This window comes from Protopterus annectens, chromosome 7.part1 (genome assembly GCF_019279795.1).
Source record: "Protopterus annectens isolate FY-2018-M chromosome 7.part1, PAN1.0, whole genome shotgun sequence".
Lineage (NCBI taxonomy): Eukaryota > Metazoa > Chordata > Ceratodontiformes > Protopteridae > Protopterus > Protopterus annectens.
Genome location: NC_056740.1, coordinates 91,210,811 through 91,233,531, shown reverse-complemented (window position 1 = coordinate 91,233,531; position 22,721 = coordinate 91,210,811). Strand labels below are relative to the sequence as shown.

Genomic DNA, 22,721 nt, shown 5'->3' with positions numbered 1-22,721 from the left:
CCTTTATCAAGACTCTACTGTCCAACTTAAAACCCTGCTCCACATCTACAGATAAAATTCTTCTTAACTTTCTCTAACTAGCATCGGAGTCTATTGCCCTACCAATATCTATTCTAATTAATTGCTCAATCACAGAAGGAAAAGTCCCGACTATATGGAAGCAGTTTCATACACTTCCAATACACAAAGGCGACAACTCCTCAGATTTCTCAAACTTCCGTCCCATTGCTATTCTGTCCCCTCTTTCCAAAGTCGTTGAAAAGTGTGTTCACAAACAGGTCGTGCAATATCTTACCAAACATAACCTTCTAACTCCTACTCAGCATGGCTTCAGACCTAGACATAGCACCACCACAGCACTCTTATCCTTTCTCCATAGGGATGACCACAAGTTAGTTTCATGCCTATTTCTGGATATGTCCAAGGCATTTTATACTGTCTCTCATCCTCTCCTCTTAGACAAATTAGAATAACTAAACTTCTTCCCTGAGGCTGTTTCATGGTTCTCTAGCTACCTCTCCAATCGAACCCAATCTGTCAAATGGCAGTCCACATTCTCACCACCTCTACCAGTCAGAATGAGTGTTCCTCAAGGCTCTATTTTATTGCCTTTACTCTCTAATATTTTCACTAACAATCTCTACTCTTCCTCTCCACAGACTTCTCTAGTTCAATACACTGATGACTCGACCGTTACTACTATAGCCTGCTCCCTCTCTGAACTTCATTCTGCCACCCTACTGCCTTTAACTCAATAGAAGCTTGGCTAACTGACAACTCATACTCAATCAAAAAAACTAAACTGCTACTGTTCCTCCCTAAAAATCTGTCCTATATCAAATCTACTTTCACCATTCTATCTCTTAACAACACCCCCATACAAGTAGAACCTAGCACCAAACTCTTAGGAATCATCATTGATGATCAATTTAATTTTGATATATATATCAATAACTGTATCAAAAAGACCCATCAAAAACTCAGACTCCTCTACAGATCTAAAAAATTCCTTTCCTCTGACACCAGGATTACTTTCTCCCAATCATACCTTCTACCCAGTCTTATGTATGGCTCCCAGATCCTTACTAATCTTGACACTACCCTTCTCACCAAGCTTGAAACCACCTACAATAAAATAGCTCGATTTGCAGCACATCAAAACTATAAATCCCATCACTGCATCTCACTAAAACTAATGAACTGGTTAGAACTACCTCACCAACTTTTAGTCTCACAGCTCTCCATTATTCACTCTATCCTTTACTTGCCTTCATATTGTCCAACACTTGCACCACTCATCTCCTACTACTCTCCCTCCAGACAACTTAGAAGCTCTAACCAAAACTTACTCCAAATCTAAAAACCCAAAACTAAAACTGGATGTAAGCTTTATAGCTATCACCCATCCATGTCCTGGAATAAACTGCCTCAAGAGGTAAGGTCCCTTACCGACTCAAAATTATTGAAAGCAGCATTAAAAGAACACCTCAAAAATCATTGGTACTGCCACTGTAGTCAGCCACCATAAAAATATCCATTCTATCCCTCTTTCTCCCTCTTCTATCATACTATTCTACATTACGTACCCACTCTCATGTAGTTCCACAAGTTTTTCTACTCTCAACCTCCAGTCTCATCTTAAATCTAACTTTCCTATTTAACATCCCTATCTGTATCTAGCCCCCTCCTCTTACCCCTTCTTTCCTCTGCTTCTTATTTCCAACATCCCTCTTTCCTCTACTTGATTCCTAAACCTCTCTATATTAGCTACACTCATCTTCACATCTTACTTCTTTGCTATACTCTGTAAAGCCTTGCTACAAATCTACTGTTTAATCTGGATTGAGATGTAAATACTGTAAATATTTTTTTTTTTTATTGCTTAGTCTATTGTTAGATTATGTTGTGTAATCTTTATACTGGACTGCTATATTTGCACTCAAATGGAACTTTTCTCCCTGGGTCACTGTTGAAAAAGGGCTTTTGCCCAGCCAGACTAACCCAGTCAACAAATGTAAAATAAATAAATATACTGTTTGATAATTGTTTATCAAATAGTAAATACAATGTAAAACAATCTGGTAGATAAGTATGCATTTGAAACTGTCAGGAAAGTGAAGTCAAAAGAATATCTGCATAATGAGTGGTCCTAAACAGTTTTTTTTATTACAGACATTTGCCAGTATGAGTAAACAAAATAAATCACCCTTCTTTAAAAATACATGGGGTCAGCAGTGGAATTCCTGCTGATAATCCCAAGAAGCAGACTGCTAGCAATACAGAAGAGTAACCTCATCAGCAACCAAGTGATGAGATTACTGCTGAAAAATGGAAAAACAGTGCCCATTAATAAGTAATTGAAATAAACACTTCCACTTTTGAAAAGCGTGTTATTAGTAACACATCCTGTCCTATGTTGCCTTCAATGTGCTGTGTGCGTTCAGCAATTTTTTCTATAGTAGTGCATGATTCTAACAAAATTTAAGCCATTTCCATACTAAACACAAATAATACAAAACCGTCAGTTGATTTTTTTTAGGAAATTAGAAGGGGTTAAAATCTCTGCAAGCACTGCTGAAGTGTACACTTAATGTTACAGGAAATTAATTGGATGTTAAAACATTGTTTTTGACATTACTTGGCTCTGAAATTTCGAAAACAAATTTCACCATATGGGAAGACTTGATTGTATCTTCCATGCTGGATGCATGTCAAACAATGTTAGCTAATGCATACGCTCAGAAAATAAAAATAATGCCTCTTTCTAATGACTGTTTTGAATCATATAATTAAGATGAGTATAGATATTCAGTAGCAACTTATACATGAAATTAAAATATCAAAAATTTAGTCCGATGAATCAACAGATGTTGCTGATAAAAGCCCAGCTGCTCACATACATTAGGTACATAGAGTGTAATGAAAATTAAATTAATATTTCTGAACTATGTGGAATTGAAGAGTCATACACCTGGCACTGAAATTGTTCTTGCCTGATAACTTAAATATCAATTTAAAATTCAAAGACCGTGTTTCAGTTTGTATTGATGATACAGTTAGTATGGTTGGTAAACACAAGATTAGTCGGAAAAATGAAATAAGTAACACCAAATGTAGAAAGCATGCATTGCAGGAAACATCAGAAAATGTTTGAATGCAAAAGTGTAAGTGCTGAGTTGAATGAGGTATTAAAAAATAACCGTTAAGACAGTAAATTATATGAAGTCAAGCCCTCCAAATTCTAGGTTTTTTACAATGTTGTGTATGAAATAGGCTCTTCTTATGAAACCTTATTAAATGCTGAAGTTTGCTGGCTTTCATGAGGAAAGATATTGAAAAAAGACTTATGTTTCCCGAGAGGAGAAATAATCATATTTCTGACAAACAAAAATTGACATTGTAAATTTTTTTTCAATGACACATTGGAACATAAAATTGTTACTTTGCAGACTGATTTCACATTTTGAATGAGTTTAACTTATCTCTTCAGGGAACAAGAAAACTGTTCGATAGTTATAATAAAATAGAAGAACAAAAGAAAAAAATTAAACTTTGGAAGCAAATAACCAAAAATAACTACTTTGATAATTTTAATACCTTGACTGACCAAATGAATGAGGCAAGTGAGAAATAAAGATAATAGTTTTAACTAGCTAAAAAAAACTTGTCATCAATTTTTTGAAAATATTGTCAGTTAAATATGAAAACTATGTTCCCTCAAATTAGGATCCAAGAGAATGTTTTTTTCTGTGGGATCTGCATCCTTTTAATCTAAATGAATAAGTAAAGAATGATCTTTCTACAGATCAAGATGATCTGTTTTGCTGATCTTTCCTCCAATATTACACTGAGCAATCTGAAGACTAACTTATCTCTTGATAAAATGTTCCGTAAAAAATAATAGTAGGTTTTGACCTTTAAGTGAAAAGCATTTAGGATCCTATTTTCTTTCTACATACTTATGTAAAATGGATACAACTATCACTACAACCAAAATAAAATATAGGAATAAGTTAAATTTGATACTTTTTTAAGGCTGTCCTTTTTTTTTAAATGTTTTTATTAAACTTTAATAAAACATAATCACTACAAAATTTGTAATCAGAAATGTACATACATAGTTAAAAGTAAGAAAAAACAACAACCTAATCTTATAAATACAGAAACAAAGAAAATAACTATTTACAAGTTTTTGTCAGCCTTCTAGCCATTCCTGTTGTTGGATGTCTGTTCAGTTCCAGAATGTTTTTTTTTATTTTTGCTTGTCACGTTGTTCTTTAAATTTTGTCCATACATTGAGGTAAGAGGTAACTTCTGTTCATTCTCGATCTGATTGTAGTAATTTCTAGATGAGTTACTTCATTTGCTAAACTTATAAACTCTTTAAATGAAGGAGCAAATTTGTTTTTCCAGTTTTGTGTGATCATTTTTCTGGAGATGGTCAATACAGTCCACAATATATTATATTTCATTCTTTTAACACAAGTGGGAATAGGGATATTAAAAAGAATTAATGATTTAGATAAAATAAATGTATCTCCAAAAAATGTCTGTAAAAAAGAATTAATATTATTCAAAAAAGGAATCAATACAGTGCAGTCAAAGAACATGTGTTGCCAATCTGCTTAAGTTCTTTCTTGCATCTCCAACAAAGTTGGATGAAGGTTGAAGAAGGACCTATGCAAAAACGTCCATGTAAACAAATGCCGTCTAAGAGATATGAAGTAGTATGTTTAGATGATAATAGAAATATTTTTTTGTCTTCTTCACTTGGTGATCTATTATTGATTTGGGTAAAATAGTTCCAATATGTATCATTACATCTTTAATTTCCCTCTTTACCACTTTATACAATTTGGACAAGAGACCATGTCCCAAGGAATTTTGTTGCCATAAAAATATGATACATTCAATCAATTTTGGGACATGATCCCTTAACGTTGGTTGCATTGACTTAATTTCCCCTTCTGTAGTCTACAAGATTGTATACCTAACCACATATCTTTAGCCAAATCATATTTATTCCTAATGTAATCTACAGAGTGTAGCTTTTCATCTTTCATTAACCGAAACCAGTATGACAGATTCTTCTCTTTAAAGGCAACCATTGCTTCTAAATGTGAAGTAGTGACATTACTTTGAGTATATGCTATAAGAAACATAAGGAAAAATCCATGTTTTATAAGCCAGATTTCTATATATAAAATTTCTAAAAGTATGTAATATAGTCAAAATGAAGTAAGAATAACTTGTTTAGTGACTTTTCTCTATAACATAATCCTTTAAAAAACAAAATAAAATGTTATTTAATGTATCATAATTATTAGTATGTCTATTACAGTTAGAATGCATAAAAAGGTTTCCTAAAATTCTTTCCATCTAGCTGTATAAGTGTTGTTTATCCAAAGACATATTGTTTTCATAACTGATGATGATGAATATAATTCTATGTCTGGTAGTCCTATTCCCCCTACTTCCCAGTCTCTTATATGATGATGTAACACAGTTCTTGGTTTGTCAGAGAACCAAAGAAATTTCAAAATTAAAGTATTAAAATCTTTAATAAAGGTTTTCAAAGGAGGTAATGTTACTGATTAAATAATATATAGGATTTTGGCAAGATAATCATTTTGATGATAGAGAGTCTTTCTTCCATTGTAAATACAATTTTATTCCTTTTCTCCATTATATTCTTTATCTTATTTGCACAGTTAGTATAATTATAATTTACTATATCTTTAATATTATCTATTATGGTTTATTCCCAACTAATTTGTTTTATTTTCTTTAACAATGTATTTAAGGAACTTACTTGAGATTTTATTCTTATTTATGTTTATTGGTAAAATTTTGTTTTGTTATCATTAAATGTTAAACCAGATTTTCTTTGAAATAGTTCCATTGCTAAAAAGTTGCAAATATAGATTTATTATTATCACTCAATATCAATAAGATGTGACCTGTAAACAGCTGAATTGTAGAACTTGAATTCTCCATTATTTTAATGCTTTTTGTATCTGTATTTGAGCTAATAAAATTAGCAAAAGGTTCCATAACTAGGGTAAAAAGCAGAGGTGAAAGAGGACATCCTTGTTTATTTCCTTTTAATGCTAGTATAGAATAAGATGTGAAAGTACCTATTTTGACATATGCAAAGCAATCTGTATAGAGAAGATTAATATGATGTGCAAAGTTAAAAGAAAACATGCATTCTTCTAGAACTAGCAAAAGATATTTCCAGTTGACCGAATCAAAAGCACTATTTATATCAAGACTCGTTAATGTTAAGTTCTCATTTTTATTTGCATAGTTAATTATTGCAGTTATTCTTTTAATATTATCATAAGAGTTTCTATTTAAAATAAACCCAGTCTGATCTTTATCAGTCATAGAAGATAGAATGTGTTTTAGTCTATCAGTATGAATTGCCATGAATAGTTTATAGTCTACATTTAGAAGTGAATGGGTCTGTATGAAGAGCAGTGAGTAGGATCCTTGTTGTTTTTTTTAAATTGGAGACATAAGGGTATACTTCCAAGAAGGAAGAACTTTAGTTAAGTCCTTAACTATAGAAAAATATATAATATGTGTATGGCTTCTTTATGTAATTGCTTGTAAAGTGGAAATATAATTCCATCATTACCTGATGCTTTATTAGACTTCAGTTTAGAAATTTGGGTTTGAAGTTCAGGCATAGAAATCGGTTTGCCATTTAATTTCATTTGGTCATTTGATAGTCTAGTTTTTATATTTTTCTAATAAATGTTTTGATTGTTTCCTCTGGATCTATTAGTATATTATTTTGATTAATTTCAGTGTAGTAATCTTTGAATTCCTTTAGAATATTTCTATTTCTGTTACTTTTCTTTTCTTTCTATGTGAATAGATGTCTTTTATGTGACTGGATTTACTGAGTAATTTTGTTTTGGTCGCTAGATTGTGCATAGACTTTGGGTTGATAGAAAAGTTAAATATCTTAAACTTCTCAAGACTGATTTTGGTTTTATGATTTAAAATTTCCAAGTATTTGCCATTTAGCTTATTGATCTCTTCTGTGTTATTTTTATTCTTCTGGCTTTCTAACTTCAGCTTATCAAGTTTTCCATGTATTTCATGTAATTCTTTGTCCTATTGCTTTTTTTACTTGATAGCCAGTTAGTGATTCTACCAAACAGATATGCTTTTAAAGTGTCCCATATATAGATTTCTGAAGAATCCGCTGTATTGTTAATTTCTATAAAGCAGGATGTTTATTTAAAATAGTCTTTAAACTCTTGTAAACTTGTATATGCTGGTATTCTTATTTTAACATTATTATTAGAGTTCAAAGATAATTCAAAAGTGATTACATTATGGTCTGAAAATGGGCAAGTTACAGTCTTAACTTCACCCAACTTGCCTACTAGTTCATTAGAGATATAAACTCTGTCTATTCTGAATTGGGTTCCATGCCTATGAGAATTAATGAATTTGGCTCTGAAAATTCTTTTGCATCTCTAAGATGAAATAATTCAATGAATTTCATTAACTTTTTTGCAGACGGCTGAATTTTCCTTTTACTATTTGTATTAGTATCACTTGGTGATAATATACAGTTAGTCTCCTGATAAAATGATACTGCCTTTTACATATTGAATTACTTGCTCTAAATGTTGATCAACTGTCTTGAAACCTATTTGTGGAATCCAGTACACATTAACAAGAGTTAATATCTTATTTTTATTTTATACTAGCAATATAAAACATACCTCTATCATCTTGATATGTTCCCATAACTTCAGGCATAGGTAAAGAATTCTTCCATAAAATAGCTACTCCCCTTTTTTCTGATTATGTTCTGAACTGGATAGTGTAGTGCAACTCTTAGTATTAAGTTTGTTTATGATATCTTCTGCTAATTTGTCTGCTGTCTATATGCTATCTGCACATCTTCTGCTAATAAGTGTGTTTCCTGCAGAAAGATAACCTGAGAATTAAGCAGCGTCAGATGTCTAAGTTACCTCACTTGCTTCTGTTGTTTAATCCATTAACATTTTTAGAAATACAGTTAATAAATGTCATTTTTCCTATTGATCAGAAAAATATACTTATTTCTCATAGGTAATGACACTGTATTTATAAAGAACGTCTTATTAATGCTTATAAAATTAGTAAATTCTAAGATTAGATCTAGGAACAAAATCATTACATTTGTGGACACTAGTAAAAAGGCAATAAGTAAGATTGTCTTAAAACAATTACTTCTAAAACCCCTCCTACCCCTCATGGAGTCTAACACTCCATGCTTCAATAGTCTAACCATCTAAGCAAACCAACTCATCCAATATCCTGACAAAGCTTGAGAAGAAAGACCTCCCAAAGTACTCCTACCACAAAAATATATAACTCTAATAATTATATGAAAGTATAGCTGTATCCTATAGGTCTTTATTAATATAAATAAGTGCAATGGTTGTTTCATTTTTAGACCTATTTATTAAGAAAAAAAAATTCCTAACAGTATATATCAAATAAATTATTAAAGAACAACACAGACTATGATTTATTAGTACAAAGATAAATCCCCAGCATTTTTATTTCTTTGGAACCATCATGTGTTTTATCAGCATACTCTACACTTATATATTTTGCCACAAAAATAAAACTTTAAATATTATATTTGTATTCATTTGCATAAAATAATACCTTCAAACAATATGCACTTTTTTGTGTTTCAATTATAAGTGTTCATGCTTCATGTAACATATTAACTTTTCTTCTGCTATGCTAGCTTGTATGGCTATGTATTGTGACAATGAAATTTCATCTAATGCATATTCAGAAGGTTTCGCCTTTTATTCAAATTAGCATTCTAAAGCTGCCTGTCAAACCAGAGCTCCAAGCTTAAACAGTTCTATTCTGTCAGTTTGGGTGGGAATTTCAAGGTGTCTCAGGCCTTTTCCTCAAAAGCTTCACATAATCTAGTGAATGAAGACAGCTTGAGCCTGAGAGAAAGGAGCTTCATTTCTAAACCACACTGAACCTCTTCACATAAGTACAGCCCTCAAATAACAATAATTGTCATTACACACAACATCAATCCCAGTCTTTCACTCAAGTAGAGAGCTTTAAGGTTGTTTAATACACTAAAACCTCTTTTTTAACCAAACAACCATAAAAGTCACTTTTTAACAACTATATTCACCCCCACCTCATATGTCATTGTTTCTAGCAAAAACAATAGCTTATTATCTAAGACTGTATATATTGGCTTTCCGCGCAGCTTAAGAATGCAGTTATTAGTCTTAAATATTACTCAAGCAAGTGTTTACTTTGGATAATTTATATTCATTTTACATTGAAGTGACGGTAATGATATTTTTTATAATACACTGTTTAAGTAAGAGATAGAAATTAACACTGTATTTACTTTTCCCAAAAGCATCAAGAAAAACAAGATATTGCTAAAGATATATGCTGTGTTCAAGCCTGTAATATTAACTATATAAGATATACAATGTAAGTTTAACTATGTGTCATGTAGCATTCTTTTCTAGTTCAAAAATAAAATATACAGTAATTTCTAAGCATGCAATTTCATATAGGAACCTGCAACTTTATATATTAATATAAACACCAAATGTTTTTAAAAAATTTATAATTTTTTTGTTCCAACTCATAAACGATATTGTCAATTAACTGTAAAATAAATAAGTATAATGCAGAAAAGAGTTAAATTACCTTTCATATGCAGTCTGCTTGCTTGTAGTCAAGTTTCTATTTATGCTGTAACTGAGTACATTATTGTTTCTTGCTTTATTGTTAAAGGTTTATATACAACTAAAACTGTGTTTGTTTACAAAAAGGAAAAAACAAACATGCTTTAACATCATGTTACTTTCTTTGTAAATAAGGATTGAAGAAAGGGAAAAGGAAAAGTTCTTCATTGTCCCCTTATTTTTTTTTCTCACTTCTCTTGCTTCCATTTGAATGTATTTACCTCTTTGAGGATATATTACTCCAACTCATTTGCTCTGTTTGTTCAAGAATTTTATTAGTTTGTAGAAATGACAAAGCAGGGTCAAGAACTTTGAAGAGTTTAATTCGATTTGTAAGGAAAATCTTTAGTCTGGCCGGGAGCAATACATATACTTTTATTTGCTTCTTTTTAAGTTCTCTAATAAGTGGAAGTAATTGTTTTCTTTTTGCCATCATTGTTGTTCAGTAGTCATTGTCAAAATGCACAATTTTCCATTATATTTAAGTGGTGACTTGGCCCATGCAGTTTTAAATACCAATTCTTTGTCTTGAGATGAAATAAACTTCACCATTATAGATCTCTGAGAAAAAACAGGGTTTGCAGCAGCTCTACATAGGGAACCAATATGTTCTCTAAATCCCAAAAGAGAAAGCTTCAGGGAGATCTAAAGTCTTAGGAAGCTAGGTAGTTATAAAATAAGTCATATTGTTACCTTCAGAACCTTCAGCAAGTCCAACTATACAAATATTATTCCTTCAAGATCTATTTTCAAGGTCATCTACTTTAGCTGACAAGATTATATTTTGCTGCAGTAAAACTCCAGTGTTGTTTTCCCTTTCATTCAGCCTTTCATCCATAACATTAAGGGATTCTTCGATGCCAGAGATCTACTTCTGTACCTGAAAAGCCTCATTAATTTGTTCAATTTGTTTGGTACAGTCTTTCTTAAAATCATTAAATTTGTTGTCCAATCTGTCCATTTTTAATGACAATTCTTGAATATAAGACAAAAGTAAATGAAGCTCTTTCTTACATGAAGAATACTGAAGTGCTGCCTTAGTGTAGCTCATGTTGCTGCCGGTTACAGTGAAAGGAATTACTTTTATACATTTTTACAGGAAAGTTATTAGATTCTCAATTTTTTTTGAAATAATCCTTTATAACACCAAGGGCTATAGAAATGCTCTAGTCTGATCTGTTTAGGATTACTCAAACTAAAACTTTCCTGTCAGAAATGTATCTTTTGTAGCAGAACAGTGAATAAGTGCTGCTATCCTTGTTTCATGCTGGCCACGTCCTTGTTAAGGCTCTCCTTAACAAACCACAAATCAGATATTGACAACTTTTGTCATGCAATGGAAGCACACCTTTCTTATTAAGACTATGCAATTTTGAAATCTCAAACTTGTACATTTACAATTTACATTATTTGTACTATTTCTTATTGTTTTTTTGTAAATTTTCATAAGGGCTCCATGAAAAGAAATATTTTTGTGCAAGATTCCCTAGGCTAAAAAAGGTTTAAGAAACATTGCTTTAGACCACACATGGAGCACTATGGTGCTCAGTTTTGCCTGCAAATGCAGTACTGGTGTTCAAAAACTGGTATGCACCAAAGAGCAATCAGAATCAGCCAGTCACACCCCCTAATACTTTGCACCCAGGGCAGCTGAACCATTTACCCCAGCCTAGGTGCACCACTGATTCATAATTGTCTTAACCATATCATAATTGATCAACAGAATGATGATTCTGTATATCAGATGTTTTTAGGATGTGTGATATGTTAAAAAAATGCATTGGTGCAACCCCACCACTGCCATCACCATGTAGATGTTATAGAGAAGTAGAGTATGCACTGTGAAAGCAGAATGATTTATATTGCAGTTTTGCTGAACTGATTCCACAGTATTTGATGTGTATTCTTCAGGAAACTGCATCACTGTAGTACCCCCAGAAAGCTTTTGTTTGCTGCAGGTATGCTGTTGTGCAATTTTTCCACAAATCAGATGCAACTAAGATGTCTAACAGTCTTCTTCTCTTTCGGCTGCTCCCCTTTAGGGGTCACCACAGTGGATCATCTGTTTCCATTTCTTCCTGTCCTCTGCATATTGCTCTGTCACACCAACCACCTGCATGTCCTCTCTCACCACATCCATAAACCTTATCTTAGACCTTCCTCTTTTCTTCTTAACTGGCAGCTCCATCCTTATCATCCTTTTCCAAATATACCCAGCATCCCTCCTCAGCACATGTCCAAACCAATGCAATCTTGCCTCTCTGACCTTGTCTCCAAACTGTCCAACCTGAGATAACCCTCTAATATACTGATTCCTAATCCTGTCCATCCTTGTCACACCCAGTGCAAATCTTAACATCTTTAACTCTGCCACGTCCAGCTCTGACTCCTGCCTTTTTGTCAGTGCCACCGTCTCCAACCCATACAACATAGCTGGTCTCACTACCCTCTTGTAGACCTTCCCTTTCACTCTTCCTGGTACCCGTTTGTCACAAATCACTAAGATGTCTAACAGTGTGTAGCATAATAGATGACTACATTTTGTGAAAGGGTCAGCTGTGTGTTCTGGGTATGTTGGTAATGTGTGTTGAAGATTATGAACGGCTATGATTTTGACCATCAGATTTAGACTTATTCCTACTAGAGTTAATGATTTCCTTCTAAAGTCAGACTTGGTTCTGGGAACATACCTTATTAAATAAATAAACTAACCTTATAAAAAGATTCCCCATCACTTACTATATAGGGTATTGTATAAGAAGAAACTGATACTATAGTGAGAAATAAGAAACCGCTACTCTTTCTAACCTTTAAGGGTCAGTGACATGATTTTTAATGCCTTAAGGTTGAGAGGTATGATTGCAGAACCTGGCACTTGATAGGCCTTGACTCAGTATGTTCTAGACCACCTCAAGCTTTAGTTTGTAGTCCCATGTATCAAACTTGTTGTCAAGAAATTAAAATGTAAGGGTTAAAAAGTGTTATAGAGGTACAGTATTGTTATGCTTGCTGTTAGTTGTCTACCTGTCTCAGACAAATGATTGTTTGGCCTAAGTACCACTTTCACAATTGTTTAAAGCTGTACCCTACCCCATTTAAGCTAGATTTTCATTTGTGTTTAGCCATGTTCCTCATCAGTGAGCCTTAAATACTCTGTAGAAAGACTCCCCTTAACCCACCCCCCAAAAAAACTGTAAAGCATCACTTGTTATAGGTTACATTTTTTGTTGTTTGTTTCATTGTAGTTACCATCCATAAGATTTGTTAAACACTTCTTTGAATTGATATAAACTGATTTATCAGTTCATCCATCCTTTTTCCCCTATGTAATGATATACAAGTCAAGAGGTGATCTGAGAAAGAGGTGCATTGGGGAATTCACATCTAGCTGTAATTAGTAAATGTATCTTTTTCCACTTGTCTGTACATGGATATAATTATTTTGGAACATGCTCATATGAAGAGTAACTTAAAAATCCCACATGGTTTTCTTGCTTAAGTGTGTTCAGATAGAAGTATTACCCTGTTTATTACTTTCACTGAATAATGTCAGAAACCACTTGAACATAATTATATAATTTTACTGCATGCTGTAAATGTTAAATTATTTTGTGGTTTTCTGATACAGAAACTAGATTTTTGGAGAAACTGCTCTGTCTGCTGGTTTTATATCTGCCTATTAGAGGACTGACAGTTCCTGTTATCACATTTATGTTACTGTGTCATTTAGTACTCTGAAATGTTTAATGACTACTTTTACAGTTTTTGTTGTAGTTATATGAATACCACTGACTGTATTTTACATTGTTGCAGAGGTGAACAGCATAACTGTTATGGTACTAAAGTGATGAGATTTCCATAGTTCAACTATAGCTCAGGATTGTGCCATCTGTATATTGAAATATTCCTTTGTAGAAAAGTGCATTATTTTTTTTGCGAGACATTTCTAGGGTCCAGCATGAATGATCGAATGAATAGAAATGTGGCAATCATAACTGAAAGAAGGAAAATGCATATAGATACACACACACACACACACACACATCTATCTTGTGTGTGTGTGTGTGTGTGTGTGTGTGTGTGTATATATATATATATATATATATATATATATATATATATATATATATATATAAAGAGAGAGATATGTGGAATGTGTGTATATATATATATATATATATATATATATATATATATATATATATATGTGTGTGTGTGTGTGTGTGTGTGTGTGTAGAATATATATATATATATAGAGAGAGAGAGAGAGAGATGTAGATAAATGGATAGATATTCTTAAAAGCACTAAAAGACAGCCCCTAACAAATGTAAGTTGGGAGGGTGGCCTAATGGTTAAGTTGTTTGCCTTACAAATACAAGGTGCAGTTGTTTGAGTCTCACAAGGGGATAGCTGCTGGGCTTAAAATGGCTCGCATGCAAGTAGTTTTTAGTACTAATCTGAATCTGAAGTCTGTAAATCTCTGATACTGCTTCTTATTTTGGAAGCTGAAGAGAAGCATAACCTCAGTGTCCAGCTATAAAGGAAGGTGCAGTCTAGGTTACAAATGGTGTGGTCTAGCAGTAAAGTGCTGCAGTTAAAATGTTACTTTCCAAAAGCCTTTATTGCATCTGCTCTGGTATTTCATTTTTGTAATATAAGCAAGCCTTTGAAAATAATGCTACTTTTGAAAGTTTTTGGACAAAGATAAACTCTTATTCGTGTCACTGTTAATGGTGCACAAGTAACAGAATCGCCTTTGGTGCAGAAGGCTGTGAGATATATTCCACATGAAGTAGATCAACCACTTATGCAGCAATGCAGCATAAGAGGGGTGCTGCACTCCTGAGTGTGCTATCCTCTTGATCAGGGGTTAAATCAAGGCCTTATCTGCCTGAGTTGGTGGTAACTCAGGTGTATGTAAAAGATCTCACAGCACCTATAGCAAAGATTAGAGGTAATTTCCCCTAGTAGTATGAATACTACCTCAGGTAGCCCCTGAAAAGAGGCTACTAGCCTAATGGACTAACACAGTCAACAAAAGATAAACAAATAATTGTCTCCTTAAGAAGGAGGGGGTCACTCATTTCTGTATCTTGTTAGAATTTTAGCCTTTGCAAAACCTTTTTGATTATTTGTTCTTGTTTTTTTTCCTCATTTTTTTAATCCCTTGCTGCCTGCCAACCATAATCCCTCCATAATCATTCATCTCATTTATTCCACTGTGGAGCCAGAGACTGATACCAAGATGTCATCATCCAAGCAGCTATCAGGAGGTTTTCATTTTATCTCAAATTTCAGCTTCATCTGGTTTCTCCCATTTGCTGTCATGGCAGCTGTCTTGTCTGTATTCATTTTCATCATATGTGTCTTCACTTTTGCATTTCATTCCCGTCGTTTGCTGTGATTCCTGTTCAGAGTCTGCTTGTAATATCACACCATCTACATACAACAGCTTTGTTGATATGTCCCCTCTGACCTGTTTGCTGTTGTAGTCCATCATCAGTATGAACAGAAGTGGGCTCAGAGCTTAACCCTTATGCACACTCACTCCACTGTGAACCCCTTTGAGTCTGAACAGTGATCATACTTGTCATTGAATCTTTGTACATAGTCTGCACTATTCTATCAATGTTTAGTGGGACTTCAAATCACAGCAAAGCTGCCCAAATCAGCTTTGTTGTGACCTTTTCATATGCCTTCTCCAAGTCTAGGAATGCCCAGTTGGACTCTCTCTTCATCTTTGGCTTCTCTACTATCGGTCTCACTGCAGATATTAGGTTAGTTGTGCTGCATTCTGATCTGAATCCAAACTGCTCATCTCCAGTCTTACTCTCTACTACTCTGCGTATTTATCATTCACCCTCTCCAGAACCTTCTTGCAGTGTGACGGGAGTTTGATACCTCTAATACTGCCCACAGTTGTGAATGTCCCATTTGTTTTTGAACACTGGCACTAGTATACTTATTCTCCAGCCATCTGGGATATGCCTTTCTCTTCATACTGCTGTGTGTACCCTCAGGAGCCATTTCTCCCCAATCTCTCCCAACATCGTGATCATGTCTGCTATGACTTCCTGTGAGTCTGTTGCTTTCCCTGACTTCATTTTCTTCCATGCTATTCTTACTCCTTCTAGACTGGGCTCTTCCTCTTTCATTGTAAGCTATGTATGGAGAAAAGCTTCTGTGGGGTTTTCTTAATTTAGAAGCTGCTGGAAGGATCCCTTCTATCTGCTTTGGTTTGTGGACTGGTGAGCAGGTTGTTGCTGGTATCCCTTATGAATAGTGTCTAATGAGTATTTTCTGTATCTTTGTCATTGCCTTGCAACCTGATAGAGTTTATTTATGCCATCTGCTAAGTTACTTTCCAGAAACTTATATAGTGCCTCAGTGGTGCCTTGTTCTTTGCAACTCTGACTGCTCTCTTAGACTCTTTGTTAACAAACCACTATTCATTCTTAGCCTGGTCCGTCTTTTCTGTTCCCCACTTTTTCCTACACTCTTCCATTCTTTTACCAATTTCCTGGACTTCTACATTTCTCCACCATCTTTCCTTGTATACCTTTTTTCCATATCTGTGTCTGCTACATATCTGTTCTATAGTCTTGACACATACTTTTTCGAGATGCTGTCATTCTTCTTCAACTCCACCTATTTCATCATCTTCCTGAGGTGCTAGAACCCTGAGTATTACTTTGAACACTTGTGCTTTCTCTCCAGTCAGCTTCCAGGTCTTCAGCCTGGTCTCCATTGATTTTAGAGCCTTCTCTGAAACTGCTTGCAGCTGTTTGTGGCCAACAGTTTTTATGCTATGTGCCAACTGTTTCATAGAGGATGACTTTGTAATCTGTAATTCTACCCAAGTGCCCCTTCCTTACCAGGAGAAAGTCTAAATGAGTTGCATGTTGGTCACTCTTGTATGTGATCTTGTGAATGTTTTTCTTGCTAAACCATGTGTTGGCCACCATCAATGCATTTGTCACACACAAGTCTAGAATGGCCTGTCCTTCCTTATTCCTGTTGTCTCACCTATGTAAACACTTGCACTGTCTGTCCCAATATGAGCATTCAAGTCCTCTGTTGTTAACACCAACTTAGAAATATGATTGGCATAATATTTAAGGTCTTCACTTCCCAAGCACATGGTATGGGCCTCGATCATGACCACTACAATACATGCGTGTAGTTTGCATGTCCCCCTGTGTCTCTCTGAGGTTCCTCCCATCTCCCCAAAACATGTGTGTGTTTCCACCTCAAATTTGCCCTCAAAAAAATTGAATGGAATTGCAGGCAAGAGCACAGTTTCTATGTGGTGCCTGTCAGAGGATTAGTTGTGTAGGCCAGTCACTTTAGGCATCAACTGTGGTGCAAAATACCTTCTAGATAGGAGAATATGTTTCACATGCTGCACATTGTGTCAAGGTCGTACACTCGATGGTGTAAAAATTGTCTCTAGGTAATTTGGTTACAATGGTTAATGTCACCAAACATAAACAATACAGAGTAAGAATAATGTCAGAATTATATAAATAAGAAAAACATTAAGCACCCTCATTACCTGACTGCTCTGAAAACAGAAATGCTACTGTTATTAGTACAGGGTGTTGGAAAACATGCCATAGGAAATGAGACCCTGGCCATTAATGTTAGTTTCCTTACATATTGTGATTTTACTACCAGTCTTTATGTTATGTGTAAAGTACTTTCAGATAATGATTTACTGATTAATGTATTCTTAGAAGACATTTTTACAAGGCATATGGTTAAGTAGGTTACCATCTTCAATGAGGCACTCCATGTACAGACGCTAACATAGTGCACTGAAATGGCAAAGGAGTTATTTTTTTCAGTCAACACATTATTAGTAGCAAGACAGCATGAAAAAGCAGTAACTTACTTTGTAGTATGACAAAAAAATATATAATACATGTTTTTCCATCCTTATGCTGGTGTGGATTCATGGTAAAACAAACTCTAAGGAACAAAACCAAAACAAAGAATGCCAGTAAAATCAGCATACAAAAAAATTGAAGATGCACACATGAAGATAATAAAAAAAAAAAATAATCCACCAAAAGAGTATTTGCATGGGACAAGCCTCCCTGCATTTGTCATATGGATACCAAATTCCTTCATATACCACCTTGCTCAACTATAGTAACTCTATGGTTGCACAACCATAGAGAAAGAACAACCAGCCCCAAAGGGTTAAATAATATAGTGAACTGTAGGGAATGTTCAATTTTTTGGCACTATATAGACTTCAAAATTGGGAAGATACAAGCCTTACTCCATTGTACATTACAAAAAAAAAAAAAAAAACAGTTGCAAAAAATCCCTCCATCTATGCAGAAGAAGGGTCCTCACAGCAGTTCAAAGAATGTGGTTGGAGGTACATAGCAAGGACCAGCCATATGCCTAAAGGCCACATTTCTGGAAGTCGGGTCTGAATTGAGCTAAAAACTGGATTGGTTACATGAAGCAGGATCTCCTGAGTGTTGACATCTGTTGACATGACAGACAGTGTTGATTCTTTATTTGTACACCAGTGGTGTTGCCAGGGCTGAGTGTATGTGCATATCATGTGCTGATAGCTAACTTGTATATTACCAGGTTTGTGATGGTGTACTATCTAAACAGCTGTATTGGTTATTCACTCAATTACAGTGAAATAAGCAAGCAGTCAGGCTGAAAGGGTACCTGCTGATGTACCAGTCTGTTAAAGACTGCATAACACCAACGTATATGGATATTTATATATTTTTTAATTTATTCATCTCCTTTCTCATGGAATAGTTATTGATAATTCTGAATTTACTAGTAAACACTTCCATCATACTTCAAGGGAGTCTTTCATGAATTACAGTGTTTTAATAGTTTAACTACACACATCAGATTGTAATGACTTTAAGAAAGTTTAGTTTCCCCTTCGCCAAGTGATTCTGTACCATCATTTTACTTTAACACAGTGCTGTGAGGAGGGCCTCTCTGATGGTGTGTATAAGGAGGCTGAGTTGGTGCTTGTCCCCTTGTTACACCAGCTCTTCAGTATATTCCTGAAGATGGCAGCCGTCAAGTGCAAGATCTATAATCTCTTTAACAGTAATCATTGCAAGATTCACTTTGTCTTTGTATAGTACAATCGTTATGCCTTTAAGTTAATTTTGGAAGTAGTCATAATTTCTCTGATCACACACTTTTGTAAATTACATTGCCTCTTCATCCAGATTTTTCCCTCAGCAGATGATTCTGAGAATTGTAAATAGTATAAAACTTCTAATTAAAAACTGTCTCTTCATCAGTAACATGTCCACTGGTTAATGTAGAAGGTACTCTGTCACAAATTTTGTAGAAACGCAGACATTTAAGCCCTAGCACTTTTTATTAGACAGTCACAGAAGAGGAACATTGTATAAGAATGCTAACATATGTATCTGCTGGCATTTTGTGTACATGGTTAAATGCCTAGAATTACATTTCTTTTTCTTGTGTGGTATCCAAGAACAGTGAGGACCTGAACTATGATGTGGTTGTTGGCATTGCCTATAGCTGGGCTTCATTTTACTTTCCTTTCTTATTCCTCCCCTTTGTCACCCCTCCTGCTACCTAACCGTGGATGCATCGTTGACCCAGCTTCTCCTCAAAGTGCCCAGTGGGTTTCATTTCTTTCCTGGGGGGAATTCCCTTTCATCAAGATGCCCTTATCTCCAGACTTGAAGGTGTGAGAATCATTCATTATCTGAGCATCATCTGTAGCTGGCCAGGTGACCATTATCCATGTTTTTTTAATTGCTACACTTCTCCTTACCAAGCTGCCACTCCATGTCAGACAGGAAGTACACATGGGCACCAGATGCCATGCTGTGACAGCTCCTCAATGCCTTCTTACTAGGTAACAGCTTCACATAAGCTGACACAGCACTTGGACCCCTGGGGCTGGCCTTCTGGTGTCCAGCAGAGAATATTCCTGTGGTAAAAATTCCCACCCATCAGTCACTAGGTCTTGCCTCAGGCAGTGACTTCCTCAAGTGTTTTGGATGGGTTACTTTAACCCATTCAGCTGCATCATAGTCAAGGCTACAACTTTTCTGTTGCACTTAGTCTACATTTTTCTTCTTTCTTCCTCATTTTGATTATAAATAGATTCTCATCTTCTTGGAACAAAATTATCCCTGGATTTACACAGAGTCTCACCACAGGCACTAAGAGCTGCAGCCAAATGGGGTTCTTTCTGTGATCATGGAAAACATGATTCAGTAACATTTTAGCTACAATGAGAAAAGACCTCATCATTGGTTAATTTGCATATCTTTGAATCACATAGTGTTACTACTAGTGCTAGTCAGCACTTTACTGCAGTAATCACCATTTGCAGCCTATGCATTGTTGTGACAAAGGCAACTCCCCCTTATTCATTCTCTCACACCCCACTGTACGATTTACCTGTCCCTTAATTTACAGAACACACCTCCTGCAGCCTCTTACTTTTTTTCCTGCCCCTCATACATCATGGATGATTACAGTTAGCCAATAATAATGCCAGACATTAAAAGTTTTGTTGTTGTTATTATTCTGAAACTGCATCATGATGTAGCATTATTACTCTGTTAACTTTAAGTGACTCTGACTTGTATTTAAAAAGTCTCCCTGGTGTTGCTAGTGTTTGTCCTGGCTTTGTCCAGAAGTCTTTAGCATGGCCATTTAGAGGTATGGTGGCCCCACCAAATGCACACACCCACATGCTTCGCAATGGTGCCTGATTTTGCCCTGCACTATTCTTCGTAACTCACAGGATATTACAGTCAGTCATTAATGCCAGACATAAACAGTTTTATACTAATAGATCAAAAAATACAGCAAACTGCAAGCTCTCATCAGTTAGGACTGGGGATTGTTAATGAGCTGTTTCCTGTACCAAGGGTACATGGATTTAAAGCTTTTCCCTGTTTGAATTTTGACATTTTTAAATGACTTAAGATTAAGTGCATCCCTGTTGTCTAGCGTTAGCATTGAGGACTAAAGCCCAGCAATGTTAATGAGCTGCTTTATGCGCTAAGGGTACATAACTGGAAGATTTTACATGGCTTAGAATAATATTTCAAATCCCCAGTATCTAGTGTTCCTCCTGTCTTATGTCTTTCATGCTCCAAAACTGTTGCTCTATTAACTTTTTAGTGGTAATATTTAAATATCATCCCTGGTGACTAAAGCTCTGTAATGTTATTGAGATGTTTTGTGTGCCAAAGGCACAGGATTGGAAGCTTTTAAGTGACTTAGGGTAATATTTCAAATTGTTGGTGTCTAGTGTTCCTCCCTGCCCATGCATCTTTCATGCTGCAAAACTGCTATTCCAGTAAGTTTTTAAGTCACTTTACTGTAATTATGATTTTCTGGGGTCTAGTGTCCCCCCATTGTGACAGTCTCTCCCCCATGCACACATTCACATGTTGATACACACACACACCCACAAAACCTTCCCACCTGCTAGTATTCAGGGACACACAAACCCATATACCATACACATATACCTAACCTGTGTGTCTCCTAATTGTCCTACTGTGACCACTAAGTCAGACACACACACACACACACACACACACACACACACACACACACACACACACACACACACACACACACACACACACACACACGCACACATGCACACACGCACACACACACACACACACACACACACACACACACACACACACACTCTCACTTACCTGAGACCAGTTATTGCTCTGTTTATACTCACACATGCAGCTACATACATGCGCACAAAACCCCACCACTACTTGTCTGCTAAAGTCCCTGGCACTAACGTGATCTTGCTCACTGAAAGCAAAGAGTAAAGCAAACTTATAGTTTAGTTTACTCAGCTGGCTTAGCTAACTTATTTTCTGAAGAAGTGTATGTATTCCTGTACACGAAAACGTTAACAAGTAAAGGTTCTTGGATTTATCTTGTGGCTGTGTTCTGTTGGACTCACTTATTGTTTTCGCAGTGTTTCAAACTTTTCGAAGTTTTTTGTGTTTATTTTCTGAATTACTTGCTGTGTAAATGCCTTACCACAAACATTTTGGGTAGATAGCATGTGGCTAATTAGCATAGGCTGCTCTCCTGGAATGCCTCGTTTGCATATAACTTATCCAAGGAAATGGTCCACTTTGTTGATCCTTCAGCTCGCATAGGATCACTGCAGGGGGCCTGTCTCTGAATCAGAAAGGGCCACTGCCAGTAATAACAACTCACTGCTGGCAGTGCTTTCTGAATTTGACTTTATATCAAAACTCAACTATAATGTATTGTGCTTCTGAGCCTTCCAGAACTTTTGAATTACTGGTTGCAGTTAACTGCCATTTGAAATTCCTTCTTTCATACTTCAACGCAATGAACTCTATTATTCATTTTTGATGTCCTCAGTTTCATACCCACAAATACTTGACCATCTCTGCCTTAGTAACTATTTCTTGTACAGTTGGCATTAGTATACCATGGGGATTAAAGTACTAGACCATATTTAGAGATAAGAGCCTGCATTATACTGCACTCAAATCTTTCATACATATTATGACCTTAATAAGTTAACATGAGGCTTCACTTCTATATCGTAAATGGAATTTTTTTTTTATAAATGGAATACTCTTTATCCTACTGTGCTGCCATGGCTAAGCAATTATTTTCCATATGTTGTCTTTCATCTCTATATTATGTCTTATATGTATTTATATATATATATATATATATATATATATATATATATAGAGAGAGAGAGAGAAATTTTCTCTTTGGAATTTTAATTCTATACACTGTCTACAAAAACTAATTGGGAACCTGCTTAATAATTTCATTTGTACTGTCTTGTAAACTTAAGTAGTTAAACTTTAATAGTTAATAAAGTGCATCTAACACAATTCAAATTTTCCATTTTTATTTTTTATGCAGTTTTTCTAACTGAATAT

The 22,721-nt window shown here is 35.0% G+C and overlaps 1 protein-coding gene across 2 annotated transcripts in view; it reads left to right on the top strand.

Annotated features, from left to right (window-relative positions):
- The window catches only part of MYO1E (myosin IE), a 1,655,775-nt gene that overhangs the window by 1,566,731 nt on the left and 66,323 nt on the right, over nucleotides 1-22,721 (top strand). The gene's annotated exons all lie outside the window — the stretch shown is intronic.